Below are 15,491 nucleotides of genomic sequence, written 5' to 3'. Positions count from 1 at the left end.
AAGCCATAGGTTGCCTGAAGATTGGATTCAGGTGCCTTGATCGTTCAGGTGAAGCCCTTCAAAATGCCCCTGCAAGGGTCTGCTGTGCACTGCACATCCTGGTTCTGCAGCGTGGTGAGGTGCTGAGCTATGAGGATCTTGCAGATCAGGGTGCATCCTCTTCCAATAAGGATGTGGAGGCGGCTGCAGACCAGGTGATGCAGGATGAAGGGTCCCAGGGACCACAGGCTAGGAGAAATGAGATCTGCACAAGTAAGACTTGAGACACACATTTTTCTAGATGTTTCTTACTATCTGTTGGATCCATACCAATAAAACATGGTCTTTCTGCAGCCCCCTGTCACCTCCTTCATTTACCATTCCATCACCCTATGCCCGTACCCAGCAATGCTTTCTTACATCCAGCTCCATGAGTGGAGACAGATGTAAATGAAGTCCCAAATGGTAGCAAGAAATGGAAGGAGATGGTTCAAAATATACATTAACTCTTTATAAGAGTCACAAAAAATGCAATGCTTAACATTTTGACACTCTGTTCAACCATATACCTTAAGTGCAGCTAGGTGCTCTTCTTAAATTTCTCATATGAACATACAAATTAGGAGCAGGAGTAGGCCACTCGGCCCCTCAAGCCTGCTCCACCATTCAGTAAGATCACGGCTGATCTGATTGTAATCTCAACTTTACATTCCCACCTACCCCGACAACCTTTCACTCCCTTGCATATCAGAAGTATATCTAGCTCTGCCTTTAAAATATTCAGTAATAAAAACAGAAAATGCTGGGAAAACTCAGCAGGTCTGACAGCTTCTGTGGAGAGAGAAACAGAGTTAACATTTCAAGTCTGTATGACTCTTCTTCGGAGCTAAAGAGAAGTACAAATGTGATGGAATTTATACTGTTTAAGGGGAGGTGGAGCAGGTGAAGCTGGATAGAAGGTCAGCAATAGGTAGGAGCTAAGGAGAGATGGACAAAGGTGTCATGGACACAGGACGACTGGTGTGTTGATGGTAGTAGTAAGGGCTAAAGAGGGTGCTGATAGTGGCATAAAGGTAAGAAAACAGAATATGTGTGAAAAGCAGAACAAGTATCAGCACTTTGTGCAAGAACAAGATGGAACAACTAACAGATGATGCTACCTTCCAAAACAATGTTTCTCACATGTTTCCCTTCTTCCTTAACCAAGGTTACCCACCCACTGTGGTTGACAGGGTCCTCAACTGTATCCGACCCATCTCCCGTGCCTCTGCCCCATCTACCTTCTCCTCCATCCCAGAACCATGATAGGGTGCCCCTTGTCCTCACTTTTAACCCCACCAGCCTCCGCATTCAAAGGATCATCCTCCAACATTTCCGCCAACTCCAGCATGATGCCACCACCAAACAGATCTCCCCCTCACACCCTCGTCAGCATTCTGTAGGGACCATTCCCTCTGGGACACCCTGGGCCACTCCTCCATTACCTCCAACACCTCATCCCCTTGCCATGGCACCTTCCCATACAATCGCAGAAGGTTCAATACCTGCTCATTTACCTCCTCCCTCCCTAGGGCCCAAGGGCCCAAACACTCCTTTCAGGTGAAGCAACGCTTCACTTGCACTTCCCTCAATTTGGTCTACTGCATTCGCTGCTTCCATTGCTGTCTCCTCTATATTAGAGAGACCAAATGCAGACTGAGTGGCCATTTTTCGGAGCATCTTCAGCCTTAAAGCATGACCCAGATCTTCCTGTTGCTTGCCATTTCAACACACTATCCTGCTCTCATGCCCACATGTCCATCCCTGGCCTGCTGCATTGTTCCAGTGAAGCCCAACGCAAACTGGAGGAACAAACCTCATCTTCCAATTAGACACTTTACAGCCTGCTGGACTTAACATTGAGCTCAACAACTTCAGATCATGAACTATCTCCTCTCTTTTCATACCTTTTAATCCCATTTTTAAGTTTTTTATTTTTTATTTGCTTATTTTGACTTTTATTCATTTATTCATTTTTTTATCCCCTTTTTATCCCCCTTTTTTATCCTTTTTTCTATCCCAACCGCTGCCCCCTCCCTCCACCTCACCCCCAAAAGGGCTATCTGTTAATCATTCCAGGTTGTTCTTTCACAGAGTGTTGCCCCTTGTTCTACTATTCACACATTCTGCTTTCTTAACTTTATGCCACCATCAGCACCTTCTTTAACCCTTACCACTACCATTAACACTCCCTTTATTCTGTGTCCATGACATCTTTGTCAATCTCTCCTTAGGCATGACCTATCACTGACCTTCAATCCAGCTTCAACTGCTCCACCCCCCTTAAACAGTATAAATTCCATCACATTTGTACATCTCTTTAGCTCTGAATAAGTGTCGTACAGACTTGAAATGTTAATTCTGTTTCTCTCTCCACAGATGTTGTCTGACCTGCTGAGTTTTTCCAGCATTTTCTGTTTTTATTTCAGATTTCCAGCATCCGCAGTATTTTGCTTTTAAAAATATTCATGTGTGCTCCTACATGTCCCTGCATTTGCAGCTGAGGTGGAGGTAGTTTGCTGACCTTTCTGCCTTGTGTCTTGTGATGACCTTGGCAACAGGTGCATGTCCTTCCTCAGTTGTCACAGGTATTCAAAGTGCTGGTATCACTGGCAGAGGAGCTGAGAAGCCACTGCCCATACCAGGAGTGCCCTGAAAAGAGCAACCAGAAGCTCTCTTCTGAGGCAGATTTATATCTCCCTGCTGATCTGGGGAGTGGAAGGACCGGGTGGAAACTCCAGGCACCTCATCCCCCACTCACTTTGCCACTACTGGATAGAACACATGTACAAGTTGATGGTATGCAGCTCTGCATTTGCCTCCGGCATCTGCTGAGTGGTCTGCAGGATCAGGCTCTCCATGAGAGTCACCAGTCTCTCCACTGAGGAATCCATTCATGCACACACCAGAAACATGGCAGTTTTCATGTCCTGGATAGACTCCCCCATAAGGGTGTGTATAGCCTCTGACAGCTCCTTCAGATGTTCCCTTGCCTCTTGCTGTAGATGCTGAGCATAACCTGGTCTCCCAAAGTCCTCCAACTGTCATTGGCCTCAGCTGTCACAGTCTCTGTCAGCTGTTTGAGTGTGTCTGTGATGTGCTCACCAGATTGTGTGCCTGAATCTAAGTATGAACAGGAGCCCACCAATGTAAGAGTATCTGCACTGGTGGAGAGAGCAGGAAAATGATGTGACTTTGCACCCTCTGAGGTTACTTGCCCCTCCTCAGAGAAGGTTGGCTGTCCCCAATCACTACAGCTCTCTGCTCTTCGGTCAGAACCTGACCTGCTTGGTAGAGAACAGATGGATTGAAAGGTAGATGAAATTCTCATTGCATCATTCTAATTATTCCTACCACGGAGTTCTATGTATCTAGTCGTGGACTCATGCACACTATGCCTTATGTGTGGCATAGTGTCCTGTACTTGGGCACTCACTCTCTTGGGTTTGCAATCCTGTTTCACCATCAGCAATGGAGCAGCTGCCCTTCCAGCCTTTAAACCTCAACCTCAATGGGGGTCAATGCCGATCTTGGCCCATACTCAGAGGCTACGTGTTTTCTTCTACTACAAACACTAAGATCAATACTGTTAATTTCACCACAGAAACAAGCACAACATCCATACATGTGGCAGCCCCATAGTCCATATTGGTGACGTACAAATGCCTCCTTTATGCGGCCACTCCCAAAGGAACTTGGGGTCAGCAATGACAGACAGGCACCTCTCACTGAGATGCAGCTGTATATCTAGCAGCGACTGCTGCTTCCTGATCCCATTGCCACAGACCAGGTCATCACTCCTCCTCCACCAAACTCACCCTCTTACATTGCCAAACACAAGCCCCAAAAGGAAAAATTATCTGGAGTACTCACCTTGACAGACCAAATAAAGTCACTGGTATACTTGCGCCACTGGATCCAGGTTCTTGGGGTTACACATCTGGTTCACTGATATCATCCAGGGAAGGTAACCTTCCATCTTTATCTGGTTTTGCTTACATGTGACTCCAGACCCACAGCAATGTAGTTGACTCTTAAATGCCCTCGCAAGCCACTCAGTTCTCAAGGGCAATTAGGGATGGGCAATAAATGCTGGCCCAGCCAGTGATGCCCACATCCCATGAGCGAATTTAAAAAAAAACCATGGCTACTGATCTCTTCTGCAATCTCTGTCCAGTTTTGCTTGGTCAGGCGGACTGGTCTTCTCCTCCTGTCCCTGGGGAAGAGGATCTCTCACCTTGCCCATGCTCCTGGAGAAGAACCAGTAGGGAGGAATTGTTGAATGTTGGGGCCACCTGGGGTATTCCTTCTGCCATTCTGGCTGCAGGTTTCCCTTAAATTTCACAACTTTCCAGCCAGTCACCATTACATGCAGTGCTGGCAGCCTTTAAATATGGTGCCACCACCTATAATGGCATCACATCTGCCATCTCTTAGTCCACCCCCATTCTCTTAGTGGACAGCTCCCATGTCTCGCCACTGCTAATTGGGAAGTCATTCCACGCAAAGCGGAAGTGGCACCCACTTCCAGCCACTGCGGCCTAACCACAAAGCTCAGCTCATGAATGCCCTTCCTCTGAATTTACTAACCCATCACGAGAAGACTTTCAATAACACACATTCATGACACTGAAATAAAATGAAGCGCACCTTGGCCTCGCAGGTGATGTCATGCAGTGTAAGTCAGAGTGAGTTGACAGAATTATTCTAGTATGTGGCATGTTGCCAAATATTGTCATTGAAAGATGCATCTGCTTGTTCATTAAAAAAGAGCTGCAGCAAAGCAAGTTCCATGAAGATGATGAGGGGGAACTTGAACTCCCTGCAGCACACCAGATGATGTGCTAAATGGCACACAAATATGACAAGTACTGATCGGCAGTTATTCCCTTCATGAAAACAGAAGGAAGGAATGAAATATTCTGTAGTTGCACTTTAATGAGAATTGGCTGCATTTATTTTTTGGCACAAGTTTTTTAGGGGTTTACTATTATCACTTTTCCACAAGCAGCTGCTAGCTTGGAGCTAATGACAACTTGAGAGCCACCTGCCTGTTTCTGTGCTTCGAGTACAGATTTTTGTATGAGATGCCAAGTGCTAACTGCGAGCAATGAGCTGAGACCATACACTATGAGATCTCTGAATATCACCTTCACTGTTGTTTTTCGAACTTTACTGGGGATCTCTTGGACATCAAGAAGAGCATCTCTTCAACTCCCTCTGGTGCATCCTTCTTTCTCCTGGCCCACCTGGCAAAGCAAGCTATCCTTACACTGGTCGTGAATCCGCGTCTCTCTTTATTTTCTCTTACCTCTCCTGCTCTTTTGACCACATTCATACTAAACGCTGACACCCAATTTCCCTTCAGTGACATGCTTGCTGATATTGCAAATCATTCCCCTTCTTCAGATATCTTTCAAAACCACTTAATGGACTCATTCTTCATGACATCCACCCTCAACTTCTTTGCCCTTGCAATCTAACCCCAATCTTTAACCCTTTCCCCTGGTCCTGAACATGTCAATATCTGTGCCCACCTTTCCTTCTTTGTCCAACTCAGTGAGACTGCAGTTGCTTGGTTGCGTATTTGCATGACAAATCATGGCCAGAGCTTAAAAGCATAAGATCATAAAAACTAGAAGCGGGAGTAGATCATTTGGTCCTTCAAGCCTACTCCAACATTCAACAAGATTATTGCTGGTCTTCTACCTCAACTCCACCTTCCTGGACTATCCTCATATCCAGTAATTCCCTTAGTAACCCAAAATCTAACTACCTCTATCTTGAAAATACTCAGTGACTAAGCATCCACAGCTTTCTGGGATAAAAAAAACTACCAAGATTCACAACATAAGAACATAGGAACAGGAGAAGGCCATTCAGCCCATTGAGCCTGCTCCGCCATTCAGTATGATCATGGCTGATCAAACACTTCAATGCCTTTTACCCACACTATCCCCATAACCCTTTACATTATTGTTAATCAAAATCTGACAATCTCTATCTTAAACATACTCAACAACTGAGCTTCCACGGCCCTCTGGGTTAGAGAATTCCAAAGATTCACAACCCTCTGAATAAAGAAATTTCTCCTCATCTTGGTCCTAAGTCACTTCCCCCTTATTTTGAAATTGTGTCCCCTGGATCTGGACTCCCAACCATGGGAAACATCTGCATCTTCTCTGACTATTCCTTTAAGTATTTTGTAGGTTTCAATGAGATCACCTCTCATTCTTCGAAACTCTAGAGAATACAGGCCTAGTTTGCCCAATCTCTCTTCATAATACAGTCCCACCATCCCCGGAACAAGTCTGGTGAACCTTCGTTGCACTCCCTCAATGGCAACAATATCCTTTCTGAGGTAAGGGGACCAAAACTGCACACAGTACTCCAGGTCTAACCAAGCTTCTATACAACTGAAGCAAGACTTCACTATTCCTGTACTCAATCCTCTTGTGATGAAGGCTAACATTCTATTAGCCTTCCTAATTGCCTGCTGCGCCTGCATGTTGGCTGTCAGTGACTTATGGACAAGGACACCCAGGTCCCTTGTACATCTACACTTCCTAATCTCTTACCATTTAGGAAATTCTCTGCACATCTGTTCTACTAAAGTGGCTAACTTCAAATTTTTCCACATTATATTCCACCTGCCATATTCTTGTCCACTCACTAGGTCTGTCCAAATTCTCCTGTAGCCGCTTTACATCTTCCTCACAACGCAATTTCCCACATAGCTTTGTATCATCTGCAAACTTGGAAATATTACATTTGGTCCCCACATCCATATCATTGATAATATATTGTGAACAGCTAGGGCCAAAGTATTGATCCTTGTGGTACCCCACTGTCACAGCCTGTCAAGTCGAGAATGACCTGTTTATTCCTACTCTCTGTTTCCTGCCTGTTAGCCAATCCTTAATTCATGCCAGTATATTGCCTCCTATTCCATGTGCTTTTATTTTGCTAATCAACTTCCTGTGGGGGACTTTATCAAAAGCCTTCTGAAAATCCAAGTATACTACGTCCATCAACTTTCCTTCATTAATTTTGTTAGTAACAGCATCAAAATACCCCAACAATTTTGTCAAACACGGTTTCCCATTTGCAAGTCCATGCTGACTATGCCCAATCAGATCAGGGTTATCCAAGTATCCATTTATCACACCTTTTATAATAGATTCTAGCATTTTCCCTACTACTGATGTAAGGCCTAACAGGTCAATAGTTCGCTGTTTTCTCTCTCCCTCCCTTCTTAAATAGCGGAGTAACATTTGCTACCTTCCAATCTTCAGGAACCATTTCAGAATCTATAGAATTTTGGAACACGATCACCAATGCATCTACTATCTCTTTAGCAACCTCTTTCAAAACTCTGGGATGCAGAATATCAGGTCCCAGAGATTTATACACTTTATCAGTCCCATTAACAACAACAGAAAATGTTGGAAAAACTCAGCATGACAGCATCTGTGGAGGGAGAAACTGATTTGATGTTTCAAGTCTGTATCACCCTTCTTCTTTATAAGCCTTTTCTTTTAATCTTATACAATCCTTAACTTATTTTGTCAGCCATGGTAGACCGACATTTTTGGGGTTTTTGCACCTTGAAGGAATGTATAGATGTTGTAAGCTATGTGACAGTTCTTTGAAGAATATCCATTGCCTATCTTTAATGTATTTTCCCAATCCACCTCAGCCAATTTGTCCCTCACACCTTCATAATTTCCTTTTTTCAATGTAACACCCTTCCTTCAGAGTGAACTCTCTCACTTTCAAACATAAAGTAAAATTCTATCATATTGTGGTCACTCTTCCATAAAGGTTCTTTTATGACAAGATTATTAATTAGCCCCTTTTCATTACATAATACTAGATCTGAAATAGCCTGTCCTCTAGTTGGCTCCTCAACATACTGCTCTACCATGTCCCACATTACCACTACTGTTTGGTGATCTATAAATAACTCCAACCACTGCCTGCTGCCCTTTGCTGTTTCTTAGCTTCACCCAAACAGAGTCCACACATTATTCTTCCAACCTGAGATCCTCCCTTACTAATGCACAGATCACATCCTTTATTATTAGGACAACTCCGCCTCCTTTCCCTTCTAGTCTGTCCTTCCTAAACGTCGAATATTCTTGAATATTCAGTTCCCAGTCTCGGTCACCATGGAGCCATGTTTCCGTAATGGCAATTATATCATACCCATTTACCTCTATTTGTGCCTTTAGATCATCTACCTTATTGCGAATGCTGCGTGGATTCAGGTTGAGTGCCCTTAACTTTGTCTTTTTGACATAATTTTGCATTCAAAGCATATTCATTTCTCTGCTTTGTTTCTCCGGCCTTCTAGTCACACTACTTCCTGTTACAAACTTTACTTTCTTCTAAGTTAGGCCACCCCTCAGGTTCCCACGCCCCTGACACACCCCTAGTTCAAACCCACCCCAACAGCATTAGCAAATCTCTCTGCGAGTATATCAGTCCGGGTCCTGTTAAGATGCAACCCATCCAGCTTGTACAGGTCCCACCTGCCCCAGAACAGTCCCAATACCTCAGAAATTCCCTCCTACAGCAGTTCTCCAGCCACATATTTAATCAAACCTATTTCTATACTCAATAGCATGTGGCATTGGGAGTAATCCTGGGATTACTGCTCTTGAGGTTCTGCTTTTTAATTTCCTTTCTAACTCCCTGAAATCTGTTTCCAGGACCTCATCCCTCTTTCTACCTATATCATTGGTACCAATGTGGACCATGACCTCTGGCTGATCCCCCCTCCCCCTGAAGGATGTCCTGCAGCCGCTCCATGACATCCTTGACCCTGGCACCAGGGAGGCAATGTATAATCCTGGAGTCATGTTTACTACCGTAGAAATGCCTGTCTGATCCTCTGACTATAGAATCCCCTATCACTATTGCCCTTATATTCTTCTTCCTCCCCCAATCCCCCACACTCCAACCCCGTTCCCCCCTTCCCGTAGAGCTGAGTAACTTACGAATAACAACTTTACTACATTTATGCTAACTTTATCTTACTTTTAAAAAATTCATTCACGGGATGTGGGCTTGGCTGGCTGGGCCAGCATTAATTGCCAATCCCTAGTTGCCCTTGAGAAGGTGGTGGTGAACTGCCTTCTTGAATCGCTGCAGTCCATGTGGTGTAGGTACACCCACAGTGCTGTTAAGAAGGGATTTCCAGGATATCGACCCAGCAACAGCGATACATTTCCAAGTCAGGATGGTGAGTGGCTTGGAGAGGAACCTCCAGGTGGCGGTGTTTTAACTTTGCTTCCCTATTGCTGGTGTTTCTTACTGAAATCCAAGCAGCTACTCCTTTATAAATGATACATTTTTCTTGTTTTAAGCTATTTAAACACTCCCTAAAAGTAGCTTCTCACCAACTAATGAACCTACAGTGTTCCTGTGATATCCCTGCTGGATTTTCTCTAACTCAGCCCACTGCCCGAGTAGAGGTGTCCCTCGCAGATCCCGCTGTCTCCACACCCGGCAGCTGAGTCTTTGTGCAAAGAAATTTCTCCTCATCTCAGTCCTCAATGTCTGAAGCCTCACTCTGAGACTGCAGCTCTATTCTCCAGCTTGGAGATTTAAGCTTGAAGCTTGAAGCCTTTCTCCGCCCCTCACACTTAACTTCACTTTACAGGACCTTTTCCAGGTTTCTGTCCTTCCTTTGACTAGAAGGTCTGCTTGGGACTTTCTCCTGTTCCACTACCCTGGATTCTTGGGGACTTTCTTCTTTAGCTTGGGACTGTCTATCTGTCCCCTTTGCTCCAGTCTCTCCCTGGCGATTACTTTCAACCAACTTTAGCTTAGAACTGGCTGTCTGAGCCTTCTAGGCTGCTTCTGCATGACAGCTGTCTTCAAAACTGAACTCAAAAACTGCTGTTTCTAGTTTCTTCTGTGTGTGTTTGTGGGAGGGACCTGCATCTCTGGACCCCTGTTGCTAGGTAACAGCCTGGTTTTTCTACTCTTGTGTTTGCTTAATATCTCTTATAATCATAAATTCTCATTAGAAATGCAGGCATCTTTTAAAGTGAAACTAAAACTCAACTTAAACTTTTCTTACGGATACATAAATATAAATCAAATTTAAACATTAAAGCAAAAACGCACCCACAAATACCAATATAACTTACTTAAACTGTCTCTACTTCCTAACACAATGCATTCAGTGATTGTACACTGCTACCATTTTGTACTGATGGTGGAGGAAGTGAATGTTTAAGGTGGTGGATGGGGTGTCGATCAAGCGAGCTGCTATTCCTTGGATGGGTTGAGCTTCTTGAATGTTGTTGGAGCTGTACTCATCCAAGCAAGTGGAGAGTGTTCCATCATGCCTGGCTTGTGCCTTGTAGATTTGGATAAGCATAGGATTCCCAACCTCTGATCTGTTATTCTGGCCACAGTGTTTATGTGGCTGGCCATGTTAAGTTTCATGTAAAAATGTTGTTCCAGTCACGTTGCTGTCATCATCTTATATCTTCAACACTGATGTCTCAATTCCACGTGATTTTATCAAATTTCTTGAATCTGCACCTAGCTTTTCCATTTTTATATTGAATTTCCTTCCCGGTATCTACATCATTTGGCACTGTGCTGCCAAAGTACATGAATGTATCAGCCTCTTCAATCAGTTACTCATCAACTTTAAAGCACAGGCTCTCAAGTCCAACTAGGTTTTCTTTGTATTGACAATCAATTCAAAATGTTGCATTTTTTCTTTAGGATTCCCCTGTGATGTTAAGGATGGAGCTGTGGATAGTCACATCTCTCTGATATATGATATATGGTATGCATTATACCTGTTTTTGATATAAAATGATACAGTACTGTAACATGTAGCACTGTGACAGCCCACACTTAATTGGATATGTGTTTGAGCCACTGCTAAATTTGTCAGTCCCCAGTTTTTTTAGGAGCCCCCGGCACTCACTGAGAAAAGGCATTAGACCTTTTGTGCATGTTATTGAGGAGCTGAATGTGATTGAGAAGTTCTCATGAAAATTAGTTTCTAACAGATGCAGTGAATGTGGAAAGCGTTGTTCATACTTGAAAAAGCTGATTCAAGTTATTCATTGCTTAATACTGAGGTAGGAACTAAAACAAAAGTATAGAGTAGTACTGTACAAGTATAATTAGTCAGAAACAAGGTTCCTAGCTAACATAAATAAGGCTCCGAGCTAGCTTATTTTTTAAGGAAGTAACTAGCGTAATCCAGAGGGACATCATGGCAGGAGATCTCAGTGTTGTTATGCTCCTCCTGCAGGATGTGGGAAATGATGGATGCATCCAGCATCCCTGTTGACCATGTGTGCGGAAGGTATGTCTAAATGCAGTTGCTAGCTAACCGGATTTCGGAGCTGGAGCTGTGGATGGACTCATTGTGGAGCATCCGCAATGCTGAGCAAGTCATGGATAGCACATTTAGTGAGGTGGTCATACCGCAGGTGAAGATTGCGGAAGCAGAAAGGGAATGGGTGACCATCAGGAACAATAAAAGACTCAGGAATATGTGCAGGAGTCCCCTGTGGTCATCCCCCTCTCTAACAGATATACCACTTTGGATACTGTTGGGGGGATGGTCTCTTAGGGGAAAGCAGCAACAGCCAAGTTCACGGCACTCTGGGTGCCTCTGCTGCTCAGAGGGGTGGGAGGAAAACAAGTGACAACGTTATAGTGATAAAGGATTCAATAGTTGGGGGCACAGAAGCTTCTGTGACCTCAAACATGAACCAAGGATGGTATGTTGCCTCCCTGGTGCCAGAGTCCGGGATGTCATGGGGCAGCTGCAGGACATTCTGGGGAGGGAAGGTAAACAGCCAGTGGTCGTGGAACACATTGGTACCAATGGCATAGGTAAACTAAGGGATGAGGACCTGCAAGCTCAGTACAAGGAGTTAGGAGATAAATTAAAATGCAGGACCTCAAATGTAGTAATCTCAGGATTACACCCAGTTCCACATGCTAGCAACAGCAGGAATAAGTGGATAGACCAAATGAACACGTGGCTGGAGAGATGTTGTAGCTGGGAGGGATTCAGATCCTTGAGGCACTGGGACCGGTTCTGGGGAAGGTGGGACCTGTACAAACCGGATGGGCTGCACCCAGGCACAGCTGGGACCAATGTCCTTGAGGGGGCTTTTGCTAGTTCTTTTGGGGGGTTTTTAAACTAGTGTGGCAGGGGAATGGGATGCCAGGAGTAGGATCAGATAGTCAGATTCAGATCAGAAAAATGGAGGTAGAACATTAGGTAGGGACGTTGTGGTAGACATAGAGTTACAGGAGAAGCAAAGTTTAAAAAGTGTCCAGCAAGGGAAATTGACTGGGTTAAACTGTTTATACTTCAATGCAAGGAGTATTACAAACAAGGTAGATGAGTTAAGGGCACAGGTAGACACATGGCAGCAGGATGTCATTGCTATAATGGAGACCTGGCTAAAGGAGGGACAAAACTGGCAGCTTAATATCCCTGGTTGTAGAGTCTTCAGATACGGTAGAGTGGGAGATAAAAAAAGGAGGTGGGGTGGGGGGGGGCGGGGTGGTAGCACAAACGGTTAAAGAATCAATTCCAGTTGTGAGAAGGGATGATATACTAAATGGGTCAACAAACAAGGCTTTATGGATTGACCTTATAAATATAAAAGGGGCAGTTACACTACTGGGAGTATACTACAGACCCCCAAATAGTGAAAGGGAGATAGAAGAACAAATATGTAGGCAAATTTCTGCTTGTTAGAACAAGAGGGCAATAATAGTAGGAGACTTCAACTATCCTAATATTAACTGGGATTCAAACAGTATAAGAGGTACTGAGGGAGAAAACATCATGTAGTGTGTCCAGGGAAATTTTTTCAACCAATTAGTGACAAACCTAACAAGAGGCGATGCAATTCTAGACCTAGTCTTGGGGAACGAAGAAGGGCAAGTGAGTGAGGTGACAGTTGGCGATCATATTGGGGACAGTGATCACAATTCAGTTAGATTTAGCATTACCATGGAAAAGAACAGTGATAAGCAGGAGTAAAAGTCTTGAACTGGGGGAAGGCAAATTTTACAGAAAAGAGAAGGGGCTGGATAGCACTGCTGGAGGATAAAACTGGAAAACCAGTGGGAAGCACTAAAAAGCATGTCCTAATTGTACAAAGTAGACCTGTCCACCATTAAAAATGAGAGGTACTGCCAAATATAGACCTTCCTGGTTGTCTAGAGGAATACACAGGAAGATCAAACAGAAAAAGAAAGCGTACAATAAGCATAAAAAACTAAGCACTGCAGATAGCCTAGACAAATATAGGAAGAGCAGGGACAGAGTAAAAAAGGAAAGAAGGAAATCAAAGAGATGGCATGAAAAAAGATTAGCAATTAAAGTTGAAGATAACCCAAAGATGTATTACCAATACATTAATGCTAAAAGGTTAGCTAAGAAAAAAATGGGACCTATCAGAGATGAAGATGGAAACTTGTGTGTAGACGCAGAGGCTGTGGGAAGGGTTTTGAATGAACATTTTGTCTCCGTGTTTACAAAGGAAAGGGAGGATGTAGATATAGTAGTCCAGGAGGAACACTGTGAGATATTGGATGGGATAGTCATAAAGAGAGAGGAAGTACTCAAAGGGTTGAAATCCTTGAAAGTTGATAAGTCACCAGCGCCAGATGGATTGTTTCTGAGGCTGCTGAAGGAAGTCAGGGAGGAGATAACAGATTCTCTGAGGATGATTTTCCAATCTTCACTAGATACAGGGAAGGTACCAGAGGACTGGAGAAATGCAAACATAGTTCCATTGTTTAAAAAGAGATCAAAGGAAATGTCAAACAATTACAGGCCAGTTAGTCTTACATCAGTGGTGAGCAAATTAGTAGAATCAATCCTGAGAGATAGGATTAACTGTCATGTGGAAAGGCATGGACTAGTCAAGAATGGTCAGCATGGATTTGTTAAAGGAAGGTCTTGCCTCACAAATTTGATTGGATTCTTTGAGGAATTGACAAGAAAGGTTGATGAAGGTAGTGCGGTGCATTTTGTGTACATGGATTTAAGCAAGGCATTTGACAAGATCCCACATGGAAGATTGGTCAGGAAAATAAAAGCCCATGGGATTCAGGGTAATGTGGCAAACTGGATAAAAGGTTGGCTTTGTAACAGGAAACAAAGGGTAATGGTCGATGGATGCCCTTGCGAATAGAAAGTTGTCTCAAGTGGTGTTCCACAGGGCTCGGTGTTGGGACCCTTGCTGTTTGTGTTATATATTAATGATTTGGACGTGAACATGGGGGGTACGATTGGGAAATTTACAGATGACACAAAGATTGGCCAAGTAGCAGCTAGTGTAGATGATAGCCATAATCTCCAAAACGATATAGATGTGTTGGTGGAGAGGGCGGTAAAGTGGCAGATGGATTTTAACATAGAGTGGTGTGAGGTCATACATTTAGGGAGGTCAAACAGTTGCAGGGGTTACACAATAAATAGGAATATACTAAGAAGGATAGATGAAATGAGAGATCTTGGCATACAAGTACACAGGTCCCTGAAGGCAGCAGTTCAAGTAGACAAGGTTGTAAAGAAGGCATATGGAATGCTTTCCTTCATTGGCAGAGGCAGAGAATATAAAAGTACAGATATCATGTTGGAATTGTATAAAACACTGGTGAGGCCACAACTGCAGTATTGTGTGCAGTTCTGGTCACCACATTACAGGAAGGAAGTAATTGCTCTAGAGAGAGTGCAGAGGAGGTTTACAAGAACGTTGCCAAGGTTCGAAAAGTGTAGCTACAAGGAGAGATTGGATAGGTTGGGGTTATTTTCCTTAGAACAAAGAAGGCTGAGAGGTGACTTGATTGAGGTGTACAAAATTATGAGTGGAATAGATAGTGTGGACAGGATAAAATTGTTGCCCTTGATGGAGAATTCTAGAACCAGTGGACATAGATTCAAGATAAATGGCAGAGGGTGTAGGGGGGACATGAGGAAGAATTTTTTTTATGCAGAGGCTAATGGGTGTCTGGAATTCGCTGCCCAAGTTGGTGATAGAGGCAGATACTTTAAACTCTTTTAAAAAGTATCTGGACTTGCACCTAAAGTGCTGTAAGCTGCAGGGCTATGGGCCGGGTGCAGGGAGGTGGGATTAGAAAGGGCACCTGGGTGTCCTCGGGCTGGCAGGGTCAAGGTGGGTCGAATGGCCTCCTGTGCTGTATCTTTTCTATGGTTCTGTAACAAACTCTTTTGACCTCTCCTTTCAAAGACCATCTCTTCTGTTGTGTTTTCCAACCTCCCTCATTTCACCTGCTTAAATCCTATTACATTTCTAACATTTCATGGGTCCCAGCTGTGGCTCAGTCCATAGCACACTGGCCTTGTAATCACAAGGTTCTGGGTTCATATCCCACCCTAGGACTTGAGTACAAATGTCAATGTTGATATGTAAATGAAATACTGAGGGAGCATTGCA

The sequence above is a fragment of the Carcharodon carcharias genome, chromosome 4 (assembly GCF_017639515.1).
Source record: "Carcharodon carcharias isolate sCarCar2 chromosome 4, sCarCar2.pri, whole genome shotgun sequence".
NCBI lineage: Eukaryota > Metazoa > Chordata > Chondrichthyes > Lamniformes > Lamnidae > Carcharodon > Carcharodon carcharias.
Note: the sequence above shows the minus strand (reverse complement) of the source record.